Here is a 13956-nt window from a genome sequence, read left to right as displayed (position 1 = left end):
CCTTACTGTGTTTGTCTTAACTGGGATATCAGATGTCATGGTAGCTTCATTGTCTGTTATACATTGTAACAGCCACTGTAGTTGGTTTGACATCCTTCAATGCACTGACCGTAACCATGCCCTGTTCAGAATAATGTAAAAGAAAATGTTTCAAGTGGTGAAACAAGGTTTAACCTGGTCTTCATAAAGGCATGTGTTTTCTGTTGGAGATGGTGATGACTACATGAGCTGTAATAACTACAGTATCCTGCCTTTTCCATAGACGAGGACATGTCTCCATGGACTCCTCACTGCTGTAACTTGCTGTAACGGCAGTGTTTTTATTGGGACGGCATCAGAAGCGTAATGATCATTGATGGTGTTGTGAATGGGGTCTATATCTCTGTCTGTCTTGCTTGCTTTTTCTGCCTGTCTGTATTACTGGTAACACCTATGGATGGGGTGTCTTTGGGAGACGTGTGATGACGCACTTTCCGCCCCGTACTCAGAGAGGCTGCGGTGACCTCACAGCTTAGCGTTTGGCTTTACCATAAAGCCCTACACAACCCCACCTCAATCCCCGCTCCAACCTTCCATTCTCTTCCCCCTTCTCATACACGGTTTGTCATTTTTGTGGCTTCCTTGGTGTTTATGGTGGACAGTTTGCAATAAACAAGGAGCATAACACCCATCTCCCTGCTGTTGTGGAGACCAAGACCATACTGTATTTATGGGTGTTCATATTCTACTCATCAGCTCAAAATAACTGGCCTGCGCACCACTTGACTCATAAGTATAAAAGCCTGTCGTTGAAGCCCAATAGACTCTTGTCACTTTCATCCTCTTCGCCCAGACCTTCTACACGTCCCAGACGGGCCGTGTGAAACCGATGTTTGTTGTTGGCCTTCTTAACTTTCAGGGTAAATAGACATCAGTGTCTCACAGCCAGAGCAAATACATTGGGGTTGGTGGTTGTAGTTACCATGGATACTGTGTGTGTGAGGGTGTGTGCGTGCATGTGTCCGTCTGTAGCCAGCTGGCTAGCTGTTAGTGCCGGGCCCCTGAGGTCACTGTTCCCACTCATTACTTTGCGTGGAGGGGAAATGTTTCTTACAGGGAACCTACGTCAAGCTCGCCCTCACCAATTCCGTTGGAGTCTTTGCCTAATTCTACAGTTATCAGTGGCGACTGGCTAGGCTTAAACCAACATCCGAGATTCCCCACGTGGAGAATAACCTTTTTAGAACTAGTGGCAGTCGGACAGATGGCATGTTGAAACGCTGAGTCGCTGACGCAAGGCTCTTGTCCCATGCTTGGATCCATGGTTTACTTTCATTAGACCAAGTAAGTCATGCATTTAAAGGCTGAGGAGTAGCTACAACTCATCTCCTCTGCCCGACGCGTGGCTCAGCGACGCCTGCTGGGATCGGTCCACAGACGTCAAAGCTGCCTCTCCCATGAATGCTCGACTTGTTTGAGCAAATAAACAATGCAGTCCCCATCATCCCACTGGGGAGAGGCCCAGCTTATGTCCAACAACCTGGGAGTGAATCGACTCTAATTTCCCTTAAGCCCTGCTCATCAATTATTCTCCTGTAAGAAGTGCCGATGTTGGGTCTGAGAGTGTTTTCAGGGGCGACCTGCGTCATCACTGACATACCTAAGCCTGCATGCGAGTGGTGCGTTTGCATGTGTGTTTCCGAACTCTGCGTGTGTTTTTCCGAACTGTGTTTCTGAACTGTGTGTCTCTTACTGTACATGATAACTTTTCTGATTGACCCTGGTTGTGACCGATGCCGGAGATTTGACACCGTGACGCCCTTGAAACTACTAGTACTGCTGGTTAGGGTGGAGGGAGATACAGGCCCTAACCTGCTTATGACTAACCTCTTGGACATCATCTATACTGAGCAAATGTATTTGGAACTCAGCCAGTTGGAGTCATTCTGTAATCCTATATAATTCATCTATTTATTATTATGGCAGCTTTGTTTGAAATGGTAAGCGCCTGAATCATTAGACATCTTTCAAGTCCAGATTAGCCAATGACGTACATTGCAGTACACACCGATGTGGATTTTATTACAATTTGTGTTACCAAGTGGCATTGATCTCCTAAGATATGCAAACAACTTCAGTGTTGCTGATAGATGATGGTGTTATAAAGTACAATATATGCAGCTTCTGTACTTTAATCTCTGGATGCAGTCATATTTCCTTGCATTTGATCAATGATGCACATTTTCACACTCATCACTGTGTTATATGCTTTAGTTGGGTGGGTCTAGAAGGACCAGACGTTGGTTGACATGCAAAACTTCCTGACTACCTAACACAGTGTGGTAGAACAGTGGTTACCAAACACAATGCAAATCCCACATTCATGGGATGCCTTTAATTTTTTATTCATAATTTGTTTATTGACAGTCTTTCTTAATGTAAGCTTTATCTCCATTTTGAATGTGTTTGTATTGTTGTAATACGGGGTTCAGCTGTTAAGGAGACCTTGGTCTCAGTTGATTTCCCTGTGTAAATAAAGGTACATCAACAGCAATTTTTATTTGTTTTTGTATTTAGGAAAATATTTAGCACTGTCATGTTAGATGCGTGTCATTTTGAGCTCTTTGTGACAGCTGCTGATATAAAGAGACTACATATGATTGAATGAAGGTAAAAAGCCAGCGTTTTCCTTCTGGTGCCTAAGGATTTGGGTAGGCTTCCTAGGTTGAGCAAGCAGCATGATCAACTAGAAAGGCATCGGCTTTGCTTCAGAAGAAATCAGCTGCGACTGGTGGGAATTGCTGCGATATGAAGGGGCCTCAGTTGGATGTGGGATATCTTGAGATTGTCTAACATTCTAAACCAATTAAGCAAATCACACAAAATGAATTCAACATTAACACCATTTATGCTCTTAAGATTTCCAGAAATGCAATTTCTTTATGAAGGGGATATTGCATCCCAATCTTCAGCACAACCTAAAATGGCTAAAATCAGAATCAGGTGCACCAAAACAGTTACAAGTGATTCAAAAATCATTAGGGAGTAACTTGGGAGGATCCAGCCTGCCATAAATATTAAAAACTTGTTTTAGTTTGGTCACATGCCAAGATCCTAAGACCTATCCGAGGAACTCTGAAGAATAATTTGTAATGTCCCTGAGTCTGTGGAGGGCAACAACACCATTTCCGAGGTATTAGAAGTACATCATTTCCCTACAAATGGAGAGTCCAGACCATAGCCAATCTACAGAGGACAGGTCATCCCGCCAAATTCAGCCAAAGGGCTGACCAAAAGATATGCTTTATGGTTTGGGGCTGCTTTGCTACCCATGAATTCCATGTTATACCAGAAAATTATTGAGAAGAATGCGAGGCCATCTGTCAAAAAGCTGAACTAAACATGGATGTAGCAACAGGACAATGGTCCAAAACACATAGCAAAGCTTTGACAGAATGGCTTAGAAATGTTATCTTCCTGTGGTACACAAGGGTACACAGCTACTCTTCCTGTGGTACACAGCTACTCTTCCTGTGTTACACAAGGGTACACAGCTACTCTTCCTGTGTTACACAAGGGTACACAGCTACTCTTCCTGTGGTACACAAGAGTACACAGCTACTCTTCCTGTGGTACACAGCTACTCTTCCTGTGGTACACAAGGGTACACAGCTACTCTTCCTGTGGTACACAGCTACTCTTCCTGTGGTACACAGCTACTCTTCCTGTGTTACACAAGGGTACACAGCTACTCTTCCTGTGGTACACAGCTACTCTTCCTGTGGTACACGAGGGTACACCGCTACTCTTCCTGTGGTACACAAGGGTACACAGCTACTCTTCCTGTGGTACACAGCTACTCTTCCTGTGGTACACAAGAGTACACAGCTACTCTTCCTGTGGTACACAAGGGTACACAGCTACTCTTCCTGTGGTACACAAGGGTACACAGCTACTCTTCCTGTGGTACACAAGGGTACACAGCTACTCTTCCTGTGGTACACAGCTACTCTTCCTGTGGTACACAAGGGTACACAGCTACTCTTCCTGTGGTACACAAGGGTACACAGCTACTCTTCCTGTGGTACACAGCTACTCTTCCTGTGGTACACAAGGGTACACAGCTACTCTTCCTGTGGTACACAAGGGTACACAGCTACTCTTCCTGTGGTACACAGCTACTCTTCCTGTGGTACACAAGAGTACACAGCTACTCTTCCTGTGGTACACAAGGGTACACAGCTACTCTTCCTGTGGCACACAGCTACTCTTCCTGTGGTACACAAGAGTACACAGCTACTCTTCCTGTGGTACACAAGAGTACACAGCTACTCTTCCTGTGGTACACAAGGGTACACAGCTACTCTTCCTGTGGTACACAGCTACTCTTCCTGTGGTACACAAGGGTACACAGCTACTCTTCCTGTGGTACACAAGGGTACACAGCTACTCTTCCTGTGGTACACAGCTACTCTTCCTGTGGTACACAAGGGTACACAGCTACTCTTCCTGTGGTACACAAGGGTACACAGCTACTCTTCCTGTGGTACACAGCTACTCTTCCTGTGGTACACAAGAGTACACAGCTACTCTTCCTGTGGTACACAAGGGTACACAGCTACTCTTCCTGTGGCACACAGCTACTCTTCCTGTGGTACACAAGAGTACACAGCTACTCTTCCTGTGGTACACAAGAGTACACAGCTACTCTTCCTGTGGTACACAAGGGTACACAGCTACTCTTCCTGTGGTACACAGCTACTCTTCCTGTGGTACACAGCTACTCTTCCTGTGGTACACAAGGGTACACAGCTACTCTTCCTGTGGTACACAAGAGTACACAGCTACTCTTCCTGTGGTACACAAGGGTACACAGCTACTCTTCCTGTGGTACATAGGGGACCGCAGGAGCAGGGGCGCAGACAGGATTTTTTAACTGGGGGGGACCAAGCTGTCAGCAAATGATTTAAACTCAATTTGTTATTTTGCGTAATTTGGGCTTTAACTAGTGCTCAAGTAGTTACTTTGCGTAATTTGGGCTAATGATTTGCACTAAAAAGCCATTGGGGGATTCTTATTTGAAATCATGGATAAACAACAATGAACAAAGGTAAATGAAGGCCTACCTGATCACCACTAGCAATGCATGATCAGACTGTTATTTGACTAGTATGCCAATCACCCACAAAGACTTCATGTCTTCAGCGAAGTATGTTTTATTTAAACATTTGCTTATCTCAGCATACAAAGTATATCATTATGAACAAAAAAGCAAAGAACCTATGTGCAAATCATTATAATATTAATAAAATAAAATAACATATTTACATAAATAAAAATAAATAAGTATACAGAGTATGAGAAATTCCGTCTAGTGCAGCCAAACAAATTTACTCAATGAAGGACCCAAAAACATCTCTCCTCCTTTCATTACCCTGAACATACTGCTGGGCAATTTCTTGTCTGTCCAGTCTGTCAAGCCTCTCTTGGTGAATATGGCACACAGCAATGCCATTGAGTCTTTTTTGAGTGATGGTCAAATAGGCACCTGACTTCAGGGAGCATTTCTCTCAAAACAGGGGTCAGGTTGATTTGACTTTGTATATGTCATTATCATGTCAACATCCTCTCCCTCTGTGTTGCCTCCGGTCCCTCTTTGTTGTTCTGTCCCTGCTTCTTCTGTCTGTAATTCTACTGTCTCTCCTTCCTCATGCTGTCTTTTTCTACTGTGGCTGCCCTCATCAGATCCTCACTTGACTGACTTTGGCCTGCCTTACTATCATCAGAAATTGCCTGCAGGCCAGGAGGACAACATTTTAAATCTTATAATTTCAGTTAACCCTCTATACCTCTATAGAATTTCAAAACAATGTGATATACAACATATTCCTGAGAATTAATGGCTAAAACTACTATTTCAAATGTCTAAGAATAACTAAATTTTAAATGTAAGTGTTAATTACAAGTTTGTTGCAATTTATAGATTAGAAATATATTTCAAATGATGTATGACATATTAAGAAATGTTTTTCATCATATTTAATTAAATGTAAGAATCTATATCCTCCGTTGCTCCGTACAATAAAAAAACAACATGATTTCCTGCTATAAGGGGATGTCAAAAGTTTATGTAGGCCTTTATTTGTTGTTTGCATAAAATTTGCACCACACAAATTTACTTGTTATAATAATTTGTTTAGTGGCTTACACAATAGTGAACATACCTCAGTCAATTTATTCAGTACAATGGGTTAAATGATAAGATTAAACATTATTTCCTGACGACGATAAATTGTTTGAATTATCTAACCATTCTTTTTGTGTTCACTCTGTCCACTCACCTAAATGCATAGTTATGGTCTCCACATTTTGCTGTGTTTGCTAAGTGCAAAAGCCTTCTTGCCATTATTGTCAGATTAGCTATTCCCCTTAACAAATCTAATCTGCCACATCTGGGAAAGTCAACAGGCATAGGATACTTACATTGTTTGGTTTTTGAAAAAAAGAGGTGATTGTTTTTTGTCTCTTCATTGCCTTTATGTGGAATTTATACAGTCGATTCAGTTCAGAAAATCACAGACTCAGCTCAGTCATATGATCACTATGGTAACCAGTTACCGCTCCTACAGGCACGATTGAGGCACCTACCAGCTCCTCATAGGACCCCGGCGACGCGTCACTCAGGAGTCGTAGCACACACACACACACAGAGAGAGAGTATAAACACTGGTTAGTCCTCTGTTTTACAGATTTCTTTCGCCTTTCGTAGGGATAGTGAGGGCAGGGGACGGATCTGGGGGGGGTCATGTCCCCCCCCGTCCCTAGTGCCATCTGCGGGCCTGCTCAGGAGGTAATCTTTTGGATCATGCAGTCATTAAATTAGTTCAATCAAACATGCACATGTCCCCTAGGTTCGGAGCCCCTGTCTGAGTGGAAATAAATGGTGTTCAAGTAAATTATCCACCAATTAAATCTAGTCAACTGGGTGGTATCTTTTGTGGAAGTCCCAACCATGATGACCCGGGTTGATCACAACTCCAGCCAGGACATCAGGAGGAATCAGCCAATGCAATTGAGCAACATCTCCTACTTTAACATGGAGACGGCCTTAATGGTGCTTCCTGTGCTGGAACAGAGGCTGTAATGGCATTTACATGCCGGTGGGTCGTCTTTGCATCCCTGTTGTTAAATCTCAAATCAACCATGGTTGTGTTCTCTCTATACCACTATAGGCCAGCAGATGGCCCTGTTCTAGAGGAAGTGGCACTGTTTCTCCATTCGGTGTTCTCTAAATTATAGTTTAAAATCCTCTGGACCTCTGGCCCTTGGGTTCACTAGAACACTGTATATTAACCTGAGGTTATAAACAAAGGGGCTGACATCAGTTTATCGGCAGCTTCCAGCATGCCGTAATGCTCTAATGGCTGGGCCATTTCTGAAACCTCACCGCATTACGTAGCGCCTAACAAAGCCTTCATGCTAATGTCTTTGTCATATAAACATTCTTATGTTTAGGGTATGAGGTCGTTGACAAAGTGATTTCATTTCAGGGAGAGTCTGATGTGTGTGTGTCTGAGTGTGTTGTATTTTGTATTTTGTATGAGTGCTTTTATGTGATGAGGATATTTCTTTTTCTGCCCTTCTCTAACAAGTATGTTCTCTGTGTCTAGTTCCTTGACTCAGTTTTTAGATCATGTTAACGAACCTGTGAGACACTCTGCATAAAAGCGTTTGCCAAATGACTAAACCGTAAACTGCAATGGCTGGTGAACGGACGGTCTACCGTTACAGTGGCCGGCTGCGGTAGAGAATTGTTATGGATGACTCAAACGATTTGCTCACATAACATTCAGATGTTATTACGTAACAACCATTTAAGCTGCATTGTGTTAACAAGCATATGAAAACAGCATGACTGCAGTGCACTTTCTTAACCAAACAGGGATTGACTTGATATTATCTTAAGTTCAGAAGGAGCAGCAAAACATACTTCTACAAATTCAGACTAAGATAAACAGCCAAATTCTTATTTTAGATGTGAACCTGAAGCGTTCTTGCGTGTAGCAGATATTCATTTAAAACATTCTGCAGTGGGCACAGTGTGTTCGGTATGCAGACTAACCATAACGGAGGGGGATGTGCCCTGCACCCCTTCTAAATCCTAAACACACGCTATTGGGAGTCATTTCCTCTAACTTTGCAGGAAAGTAAAGTTTTGTGTACATATGTTCAGGTCATAGTCTCATGGGTGCCCTGCGGTGGTAGTCTTATGGTGCCCTGCGGTGGTAGTCTTATGGTGCCCTGCGGTGGTAGTCTTGTGGTGCCCTGCGGTGGTGGTCTTATAGGTGCCCTGCGGTGGTGGTCTTATGGTGCCCTGCGGTGGTGGTCTCATAGGTGCCCTGCGGTGGTAGTCTTATAGGTGCCCTGCGGTGGTAGTCTCATAGGTGCCCTGCGGTGGTAGTCTCATAGGTGCCCTGCGGTGGTAGTCTCATAGGTGCCCTGCGGTGGTAGTCTTATAGGTGCCCTGCGGTGGTAGTCTCATAGGTGCCCTGCGGTGGTAGTCTCATAGGTGCTCTGCGGTGGTAGTCTTATAGGTGCCCTGCGGTGGTAGTCTCATAGGTGCCCTGCGGTGGTAGTCTCATAGGTGCCCTGCAGTGGTAGTCTTATAGGTGCCCTGCGGTGGTAGTCTCATGGGTGACCTGAGGTGGTAGTCTCATGGGTGACCTGAGGTGGTAGTCTCATAGGTGCCCTGCGGTGGTAGTCTTATGGTGCCCTGCGGTGGTAGTCTCATAGGTGCCCTGCGGTGGTAGTCTTATGGTGCCCTGCGGTGCTAGTCTGATGGGTGCCCTGCGGTGGTAGTCTCATAGGTGCCCTGCGGTCGGAGTCTCATAGGTGCCCTGCGGTGGTAGTCTCATAGGTGCCCTGCGGTGGTAGTCTGATGGGTGCCCTGCGGTGGTAGTCTTATGGTGCCCTGCGGTGGTAGTCTTATAGGTGCCCTGCGGTGGTAGTCTCATAGGTGCCCTGCGGTGGTAGTCTTATAGGTGCCCTGCGGTGGTAGTCTCATAGGTGCCCTGCGGTGGTAGTCTCATAGGTGCCCTGCGGTGGTAGTCTCATAGGTGCCCTGCGGTGGTAGTCTCATAGGTGCCCTGCGGTGGTAGTCTCATAGGTGCCCTGCGGTGGTAGTCTTATAGGTGCCCTGCGGTGGTAGTCTCATAGGTGCCCTGCGGTGGTAGTCTCATAGGTGCTCTGCGGTGGTAGTCTTATAGGTGCCCTGCGGTGGTAGTCTCATAGGTGCCCTGCGGTGGTAGTCTCATAGGTGCCCTGCGGTGGTAGTCTTATAGGTGCCCTGCGGTGGTAGTCTCATGGGTGACCTGAGGTGGTAGTCTCATAGGTGCCCTGCGGTGGTAGTCTTATGGTGCCCTGCGGTGGTAGTCTCATAGGTGCCCTGCGGTGGTAGTCTTATAGGTGCCCTGCGGTGGTAGTCTTATAGGTGCCCTGCGGTGGTAGTCTCATAGGTGCCCTGCGGTGGTAGTCTTATAGGTGCCCTGCGGTGGTAGTCTTATAGGTGCCCTGCGGTGGTAGTCTTATAGGTGCCCTGCGGTGGTAGTCTCATAGGTGCCCTGCGGTGGTAGTCTTATGGTGCCCTGCGGTGGTAGTCTTATGGTGCCCTGCGGTGGTAGTCTCATAGGTGCCCTGCGGTGGTAGTCTCATAGGTGCCCTGCGGTGGTAGTCTTATAGGTGCCCTGCGGTGGTAGTCTTATAGGTGCCCTGCGGTGGTAGTCTCATAGGTGCCCTGCGGTGGTAGTCTTATAGGTGCCCTGCGGTGGTAGTCTCATAGGTGCCCTGCGGTGGTAGTCTTATAGGTGCCCTGCGGTGGTAGTCTTATAGGTGCCCTGCGGTGGTAGTCTTATAGGTGCCCTGCGGTGGTAGTCTTATAGGTGCCCTGCGGTGGTAGTCTCATGGGTGACCTGAGGTGGTAGTCTCATAGGTGCCCTGCGGTGGTAGTCTTATGGTGCCCTGCGGTGGTAGTCTCATAGGTGCCCTGCGGTGGTAGTCTTATAGGTGCCCTGCGGTGGTAGTCTTATAGGTGCCCTGCGGTGGTAGTCTGATGGGTGCCCTGCGGTGATAGTCTCATAGGTGCCCTGCGGTGGTAGTCTCATAGGTGCCCTGCGGTGGTAGTCTCATAGGTGCCCTGCGGTGGTAGTCTCATAGGTGCCCTGCGGTGGTAGTCTCATAGGTGCTCTGCGGTGGTAGTCTTATAGGTGCCCTGCGGTGGTAGTCTCATAGGTGCCCTGCGGTGGTAGTCTCTCAGGTGCCCTGCGGTGGTAGTCTTATAGGTGCCCTGCGGTGGTAGTCTTATAGGTGCCCTGCGGTGGTAGTCTTATAGGTGCCCTGCGGTGGTAGTCTCATGGGTGACCTGAGGTGGTAGTCTCATAGGTGCCCTGCGGTGGTAGTCTTATGGTGCCCTGCGGTGGTAGTCTCATAGGTGCCCTGCGGTGGTAGTCTTATAGGTGCCCTGCGGTGGTAGTCTTATAGGTGCCCTGCGGTGGTAGTCTGATGGGTGCCCTGCGGTGGTAGTCTTATAGGTGCCCTGCGGTGGTAGTCTGATGGGTGCCCTGCGGTGATAGTCTCATAGGTGCCCTGCGGTGGTAGTCTCATAGGTGCCCTGCGGTGGTAGTCTCATAGGTGCCCTGCGGTGGTAGTCTCATAGGTGCCCTGCGGTGGTAGTCTCATAGGTGCTCTGCGGTGGTAGTCTTATAGGTGCCCTGCGGTGGTAGTCTCATAGGTGCCCTGCGGTGGTAGTCTCATAGGTGCCCTGCGGTGGTAGTCTTATAGGTGCCCTGCGGTGGTAGTCTTATAGGTGCCCTGCGGTGGTAGTCTTATAGGTGCCCTGCGGTGGTAGTCTCATAGGTGCCCTGCGATGGTAGTCTCATAGGTGCCCTGCGGTGGTAGTCTCATAGGTGCCCTGCGGTGGTAGTCTCATAGGTGCCCTGCGGTGGTAGTCTCATAGGTGCCCTGCGGTGGTAGTCTCATAGGTGCCCTGCGGTGGTAGTCTCATAGGTGCCCTGCGGTGGTAGTCTTATGGTGCCCTGCGGTGGTAGTCTCATAGGTGCCCTGCGGTGGTAGTCTTATAGGTGCCCTGCGGTGGTAGTCTCATAGGTGCCCTGCGGTGGTAGTCTCATGGGTGACCTGAGGTGGTAGTCTCATAGGTACCCTGCGGTGGTTGTCTCATAGGTACCCTGCGGTGGTAGTCTTATGGTGCCCTGCGGTGGTAGTCTTATGGTGCCCTGCGGTGGTAGTCTCATAGGTGCCCTGAGGTGGTAGTCTTATGGTGCCCTGCGGTGGTAGTCTTATAGGTGCCCTGCGGTGGTAGTCTTATGGTGCCCTGCGGTGGTAGTCTTGTTTGTGGTTTTATAATATTTTGGCCCAATTTTGATACAATACACCTTCTATGGGTGTGTGCAGGCACTTACTTTTTGTGTATTTTTAGAATGACGGCCTGCCTCCACGACTTAAAGTGAACATGTTGCTCCTCCGAATCCAAAATATTTTCCAACATCTGCCACCCATCAGGATGTCTGTCTGCTTTCTGAGCTGCCGCTGCATTCCTGAGTGGTTTCCTCTACCTGGATCAAACCCGTATCTCTCTCTCTGCTCTCTCTCTCTGCTCTCTATCTATGTGTGTGGAAAATGGGTTTGGAAAAAGTGTGTGTGTATGTGATTGCACATGTGTTTATATGTGTCCTCTCAAATTCTTATGGACTCAGAAGTTGCTCCTAAGCACTGGTCTGCTCACCCCCATTTAAACCATAGGCATTTGGCAGTATCTGTTCAGCAGCTGCAGAACAGAAACTACAACCTGGGTTTTGTAACAGAATGGGAGGACAGCATTCTCACCCCTACTGCTACCTATCATAACCCCGCTAATATTAGCCTCCACACGTTTCAACCTGATATCTGCTCTCTTAGGCTTGGAAGCTGTATCCCGCCTGACTTTTTTGTTTGTTTTTGTTTATACAGTGGGGAGAACAAGTATTTGATACACTGCCGATTTTGCAGGTTTTCCTACTTACAAAGCATGTAGAGGTCTGTAATTTTTATCATAGGTACTCTGTGAGAGACGGAATCCAAAACAAAATCACAATGTATGATTTTTAAATAATTAATGTGCATTTTATTGCATGACATAAATATTTTATCACCTACCAACCAGTAAGAATTCCAGCTCTCACATACCTTTTAGTTTTTCTTTAAGAAGCCCTCCTGTTCTCCACTCATTACCTGTATTAACTGCACCTGTTTGAACTTGTTACCTGTATAAAAGACACCTGTCCACACACTCAATCAAACAGACTCCAACCTCTCCACAATGGCCAAGACCAGAGAGCTGTATAAGGACATCAGGGATAAAATTGTAGACCTGCACAAGGCTGGGATGGGCTACAGGACAATAGGCAAGCAGCTTGGTGAGAAGGAAACAACTGTTGGCGCAATTATTAGAAAATGGAAGAAGTTCAAGATGACGGTCAATCTCCCTCGGTCTGGGGCTCCATGCAAGATCTCTCCTCGTGGGGCATCAATGATCATGAGGAAAGTGAGGGATCAGCCCAGAACTACACGGCAGGACCTGGTCAATGACGTGAAGAGAGCTGGGACCACTGTCTCAAAGAAAACCATTAGTAACACACTACGCCGTCATGGATTAAAATCCTGCAGCTCACGCAAGGTCCCCCTGCTCAAGCTAGCGCATGTCCAGGCCTGTCTGAAGTTTGCCAATGACCATCTGGATGATCCAGAGGAGGAATGGGAGAAGGTCATGTGGTCTGATGAGACAAAAATAGAGCTTTTTGGTCTAAACTCCACTCGTCGTGTTTGGAGGAAGACGAAGGATGAGTACAACCCCAAGAACACCATCCCAACCGTGAAGCATGGAGGTGGAAACATCAATCTTTGGGGATGCTTTTCTGCAAAGGGGACAGGACGACTGCAACGTATTGAGGGGAGGATGGATGGGGCCATGTATTGCAAGATCTTGGCCAACAACCTCCATCCCTCAGTAAGAGCATTGAAGATGGGTCGTGGCTGGGTCTTCCAGCATGACAACGACCCAAAACACATAGCCAGGGCAACTAAGGAGTGGCTCCGTAAGAAGCATCTCAAGGTTCTGGAGTGGCCTAGCCAGTCTCCAGACCTGAACCCAATAGAAAATATTTGGTGGGAGCTGAAAGTCCGTATTGCCCAGCCACAGCCCGGAAACCTGAAGGATCTGGAGAAGGTCTGTATGGAGGAGTGGGGCAAAATCCCTGCTGCAGTGTGTGCAAACCTGGTCAAGAACTACAGGAAACGTATGATCTCTGTAATTGCAAACAAAGGTTTCTGTACCAAATATTAAGTTCTGCTTTTCTGATGTATCAAATTCTTGTCATGCAATAAAATGCAAATTAATTACTTAAAAATCACCCAGTGATTTTCTGGATTTTTTTTTTTAGATTCCGTCACTCACAGTTAAAGAGTACCTATGATAAAAATGACAGACTTCTACATGCTTTGTAAGTGGGAAAACCTGCAAAATCGGCAGTGTATCAAATACTTGTTCTCCCCACTGTAGCTCCACACCAGGTTCTTCCACCCCCTGCAGCTAGCCTAGTGAAAAATGTTTGTGTTAAGATTGCATTCTCTCAGGGTATATTATTTGACTTGTTTAGTATGTATATAATACAAACATGGTGATGTAATGCACAGCTACTAGTGGAATTAATTGCTGTGCTGGGATTTAATCATTTTTTTGTTTGAATTAGTTGGGTGTGTGGCTAAGCCTCATTTTGTGAATCAACCTTGGCTTGCAGAGATTTACAATGTAACTGCAATACACAAACACTCTCAAAGCCCGGAAACTGTTAAAATGTTGTATAAGGGATCAGCCCAGCCGGATCTTTTTTGGAATCAATACAGTGAGTGTAGTTCCTCCACTCTAAA

The sequence above is a fragment of the Esox lucius genome, chromosome 8 (genome assembly GCF_011004845.1).
Source record: "Esox lucius isolate fEsoLuc1 chromosome 8, fEsoLuc1.pri, whole genome shotgun sequence".
Lineage (NCBI taxonomy): Eukaryota > Metazoa > Chordata > Actinopteri > Esociformes > Esocidae > Esox > Esox lucius.
This window is presented reverse-complemented; position numbering follows the sequence as displayed.